Source organism: Polyodon spathula, chromosome 10 (genome assembly GCF_017654505.1).
Source record: "Polyodon spathula isolate WHYD16114869_AA chromosome 10, ASM1765450v1, whole genome shotgun sequence".
NCBI lineage: Eukaryota > Metazoa > Chordata > Actinopteri > Acipenseriformes > Polyodontidae > Polyodon > Polyodon spathula.
The window spans coordinates 527,114-533,113 of record NC_054543.1 but is presented as its reverse complement, the minus strand read 5'-3'; the positions used below and the strand labels follow the sequence as shown (position 1 = coordinate 533,113).

The following is a 6,000-nucleotide window of genomic DNA, read 5'->3' as shown; positions in this document are numbered from 1 at the left end:
ACACTGGTCCCCTCGTGTTAAAGACACACATAGATTTAGCAATTCCTTCCATAGTTCTCATCCCCATTTGTTTTGCAATACAGGAATTCCTTGTGGCTCTGCAGTCAGGTGGCACACAGCAGGCTCATGATTTCAATATGGTCCACATCTTTCACAACCAGCTCCTCTCAGTCCCGTGCGCATGAAGTGAAAAGCTTGGGATGGTTAAATGAAGGCACGGGATTTTATAAAGTGCATTCCTGATGTTACCGTTCGTCTTCCCGTTGCGTCTTATCAGCTGTATTACTAATATGATCATTACTGGTAACAGTCATTTACACAAACTCTGCAATAGGTAAGAAAATATTTACATTACAACAAGACAGCAGCTCAGTGTTTCCCAAATACTGTTCAAACACCTGCCCCCCCCCCCCCGGAAAAAAAGGCATAGAACGATTCCTATGCAAACTAACTGATTGTATGCATTTACACATGTGGTGTGTTGGCTCCATTGGAGTGCTGTCACAGTTAGTTTAGAACACATCAGGATGGCCTGGCCTCCGGAAACAAGTGGAAACTTTGTTTTTTAATAGTCGATAACATTCCTCCCAGCTTCCTGAAAGGTAGGCAGACCCTGCTCCACAAGACTTGAGACGAAAGCACAGCTTCTCAAGTCAATAGAGTCAAGTGCATATCCAGTGTGCATCTTTGCTGAGTCCTCTTTATATAACCTCTTCACCATGAGCCTCAGTAAACCAGTGGAACAAGGGCTGAGGACAATCTGGTGAATTGGGCAGAGGTAGATTTTACTGGGTCTCTATAAATAGGGTGACGTTAGTTTTCCTGTGCCTCAATAATACTTCATGCCTCAATGTTAAGGCCATCCTGTAACCTAAAGGTGTGTTGGCCAGTCACTGCAATTGTATTCAATTCGAATGTCTGGAAAACAAAAAGAAATGGCTCAGGCACTTCAAAAGGCAGGAAGCAGGAGCTGATTTAATTGCAATACATCTGGCTCACCACAGGAGGCGACTGAGGGGGGGGGGGGGGGGGGGGGGGGGGTAGTTACACCGAGCTCTCGTCCGGCTTCTCCCCAAGTGGCGTCTGCTTCCTCTTCTCCAGAATCTTGTTGAGCTCCTCCGTAAAGGAATGGTAGAGCGGCGAGGTGCTCTCTGACTCGCTCTGCCGCAGCAGCACGTAGCTGTTCCCGTTCATCTTGCGCAGCACGCTGGGGAGGGTGGCTGAGATCCCGTTGGTGAACTCGGAGGAAGGCAGAGGAGGAGGGGGTGGAGGAGGGGGTGGGGGGTCCTTGTTGGGAGACACCTGGGCCTCTCCTGGTACGATCTGGAGGAGCCCCTCGGGGCGCTCCCCCTCCGGCTTGCCTGCGCAGTTGCTGGAGATGGTCTGCAGCTCCAGGAGGGAGCCGTCCCCTCTCTTGATCCTCCCTGACCCCTGAAGGGAGTACCTGCCCCGGCGATTCTGCACACAGAAAGCCAGGTAGAGCAAGACCACTGTCAGCACAAAGCACACCCCGGCCAGCACCGTGATCAGGGTGATGTACAGGCCCTCCATGCTCCTGAAGGTCTGGTACTCGGACCGAGGGGGCTCCGGGGCCAGGGGGGGCAGCTCGGAGGGAAGTGAGGGCTGGCTGGTGGGTGCAGGTGGGGTGGCTGGAGTTGGTGGTTTCCAGGGCTGGGGGAGGAGCTCAGTACGGACACTCACAGCGTAGGTCCTTACCCAGACCCGGACTCCATTCTCCACGGAGTAGCAGCTGTAGTTGCCGCTCTGCTCCGGCCGCGACTCCACAATGAGCAGGCCATCCGTGCCGACGCGGTAGTCGCCCTGCCCGTAGCCCGCCAGCTCGCTGCCATTCAGTGTCCATGCCGGGACAGCCAGGTTGGAGCTGAGCTCACACTGGAGCAGCACGTCCCCCCCCATCAGGACCGTCCGCTTCCGGGGGAGCAGGGGGACTGTCGGGGGGGACAGCAAAGCACAACATTCACTTTAAAGAACAAACGTACATTTTGTGAACACCTTGCATGTTGATTTTTTTTTTTTTTTATAAATCTACATCTGTTCAAATTGATACAATCTGTGTTATACATAACGATGATTTATGATTTAAACAGCATTGTATGAAGAAATCATTATGAGTATACCTTCACCAGAGGTGTTCAGACATCCAGAGTTTCCATTGTGGATGTCCTGCGTCAGATTGGAGCTGTGGAAACACCAAGAATCATAACAGGAGCTCCTGACACTGAACAACAAAACAATACCCTGCTGTCTCTCCCTCCCCCATCCCATCCACCCCCCACCCCTCCCACACGTTCAGGTATCCTTGCTTTCACTCACACGGATGAATATATAAATGCCTCTCCCTCACCGGTCTGTATGCAGTGTGGTCTCAGAGCAGCCCGTCCCATCCCAGCTGCAGTAGGGGTCCCTGGTGAAGATGCAGTCGAAGCAGGAGGTGTACCTGTGACAGGCAGACAAGGGGAGCTGGAGCACCCCACTCTGTGAGCCCACGAACACACTCCTCTGAGGGGCAGAGAAACACACATTTATAATCTCCGTGGAACGCTAGCATCTCATTTTAAAAAGAGGAGGGGTTACAACACATTTATAATCTCCGTGGAACGCTAGCATCTCATTTTAAAAAGAGGAGGGGTTACAACACACATTTATAATCTCCGTGGAATGCTAGCATCTCATTTTAAAAAGAGGAGGGGTTACAACACATTTACAATCTCTGTGGAGTGCTAGCATCTCATTTTAAAAAGAGGTGGGGTTACAACACATTTATAATCTCAATCTAATCTAAATAGCTTTCTACAAAACATGCTGTGCTTAAGAATTAAACTAGGATAACAATTTTAAAAAGTTGGTTAATTGGTTTACCTTTCTTAATTCACCCTGTGGGGTAATGAGGTTTGAAGTGAAGAATCATGAATTCTGGAATAATTATGTAATTGCAATGCCACCCCCCCCCCCCCCCCCCCCCCCCCCCCCTCCCCCCCCCCCCCTCCTATCCTGGTGTCCCCTGCTGCTAATGGAGATGAACACATTTTCATGGACGACGACCCTCTACTGGTCCACAGTTACCCGACACCAAGGAGTTTGTCGACGTTGAGAAGTTACTACACCTAGAACCTTGACTAAAGTTCACGAAACACACGTCGGTCGGCAGTAGAGTCATTCTCTCTCTCCTTACCCTATCCCTTATATTGGGTATGCTCTTACACTCTCCCTCCTCTCTCCTTTTTTTTCTATCTAGAGGAGGGAGAAGGAGAGAGAGAGAGAGAGAGAGAGAGAGGATGAGATACCCATGAGAGAATGTGAGAGAGGGAGAGAAAGAGTGAAAGAGAGAGGGAGAATTAGAGGGAGAGAGGATGAGATACCCATGAGAGAATGTGAGATGGAGGGAGAGAGAGATCCCCACATGAGAATATGAGAGAGGAAGAAACACAAATGGAGAATTTAAAAAGCGCTACAGTGCAAGGGCTGAGAAGGCAGCTGCAGTATCACAGGGCTGTGTGGGAACAACACCATTACTGTGCTCAAACCACACTGGAATTACCCACAGTGATGCACTTACTGCTATTACACAGTGTATTCATTAACATGATTAAAAGGTGCACACATCTGCCATGCTTTAGCTGGAATATATAATCTCTAATTATAACAAGCACTGACGTTTTTAAACAAACAAAAAACAATATAAAACTAATAGTTGTATGTAGCTATTTCATAAATACTTGATCATGGCTATAATCTTCTACAGTTCCCCTGCTTGCCTGTGCTTCACCATGCTGTTACTGTGGTTTACTACACTTTCCCATGCTTTTACCACAGCACACAGCAGTAAACTTTTAGAAAGGACATCCTATTAATAATACTGTTCGTTTGCAAACAACATGAAAGGACAGTCTGAAAACAAATAATCTTGTTGTTACTACAGTACGTGTTACTAGTGGGGTTATAGAGGTAGTTCTAGGGTCTCATACCAGTTCCTATGAACAGCACATCGTATGTCTGTCCGTCCAAGGCTGTGACTCTGTCCACTGCTATCCTGGTGTAGTCCACGCCCCTCTTGAACAGCAGGGGACGCTCCTCCTGGGGCCTGACTTGCTGGAACATGAGTGGGTGCCTCCTGACGAACTCGAGCACGTTGTCGGGGAGGTCCCGGGACATGTTGAAGCTCTTTGCTCTGAATGCGTCCGTGATGCACTGTGGGGGGAGCGGGAGGATTGGGTCAGAGGAACTGTAGCAGTGAAACAGAGAGACAGCCAGCACACAGAGAGACAGCAAACAGAGACAGCCAGCACAGGAGAACAGCACACAGAGAGACAGCCAGCACACAGAGACAGCCAGCACAGGAGAACAGCACACAGAGAGACAGCTAGCACACAGAGACAGCCAGCACAGGAGAACAGCACACAGAGAGACAGCTAGCACACAGAGAGAGACAGCACAGGAGAACAGCACACAGAGAGACAGCCAGCACACAGAGAGACAGACAGCACAGGAGAACAGCACACAGAGAGACAGCCAGCACAGGAGAACAGCAGGGTCACCACGTGCATTCTGATTATTGGTATTTTTAATAATATTAGCAGTGAAGAAGAGAGGAGGTATCTTCCGCACAGACACACACAGCAGTGCACTTTAACACATGGACCTATATGTATGCTTTTGTTTTCTTTGCAGCGATCAACATTAATGAAGATGTACTGAACTACTGCAGAAGGGTCTTGTTTAACATTGTAACCCATTGGCAGGTCAGCAGTGAGCACAGAGCGATGTAAAGCAGCTGCAGCCTCACCGAGCCAGGCCTGGGCTCCGGCACCACTCCGCTGTATCGGCTCCACTCGGGAGAGGACTCCTGCTTCTCCATGTAAGCACCATTAAATGCCTCCTGGATGTCTTTAATAGAAAACTTGCAGATAGCAGAGGCTTTCACATTCTTCCTGTATTAAGAGACAGTGACGTTACACAGAGCATAGTGATACAAACCCTCACTGTAGAGCCTAACAATAGCACCAATGGATCATCCCATCTCGAAGATCTTACAGGACTGACGTTGCAGCACAGCACATTTAAAAAGGGTACAGTGAGATGGAAATAGCCTGAAATCACAGCCTAAGGGTTTATAAGATTTATGATGTCAAACGGAATGTGGTTTTGCGATTAACGAATGTGATTAATGCAGTCGGTTAATAATGGTAAATAATCCAACCATGAAACACTAATTATAAGCAAGCCAAAAAAACATGTTTAAAAAGACTCCTCCTTTCTAAGTGACGGAACCCACAGATACTGCCCTAAAGCCATCAGCAGACACAACCACTTCCCTTTCAGTAAGCAAAGCTGTGATGCAGCAAGCATGTGACCAAACCACCAAGCTATCTGGGCACTTCAAAGCCAGCCTACAGCAGTGGAGAAACTGTACGGCTGACTCGCCACTGTATAAAACAATAGAAAGAACATGGTTTAAAAGCACGAATCTTGCTAGAATACAGAGTGCCCAGTAGCTGCAGTGCCTTTTCACACAAACAGGATCAGTAGTATAAAGATATGATATCAATTAAAAAAGGGCCAAGTTGCCCACTGCCATCTTTAACACTAGGACACAACTCCCTATTACTGTGTTATGATTCTCATTTACTCGGTAGCCTCCTGGGACCTGGCCATCAGTGACATATGCTCCGCCTCTCAGACTATTGTCAGCAGATTCTCCTAATCGTCGGCAGTACGGTACTGTATGATCATTGTAAGTCAGCATCACAATGGGCTCGGGGCTTTTTCGGGTTCGAGGTGATTAATGAGCTTCACTTAACAAGGAAGAAAGATGTTAAACACATGGCACTTTGCTGAGCAAAGATGGGGCAAAGCAGTTCCGCGGCATACCAATACCTACACTATATCATTTGTACTGCACGCATTTCACCAATATTCCTAATACAAGATCTATCCAGCTTGGTACAGCATGCATTTCACAAAAATTCCTAATACAAGATC

The 6,000-nt window shown here is 48.1% G+C and overlaps 1 pseudogene; it reads right to left on the bottom strand.

Moving 5' to 3' along the window:
• Positions 1–254: 254 nt before the first annotated feature.
• The window catches only part of LOC121321691, a 28,829-nt pseudogene continuing 23,083 nt past the window's right edge, over positions 255–6,000 (bottom strand).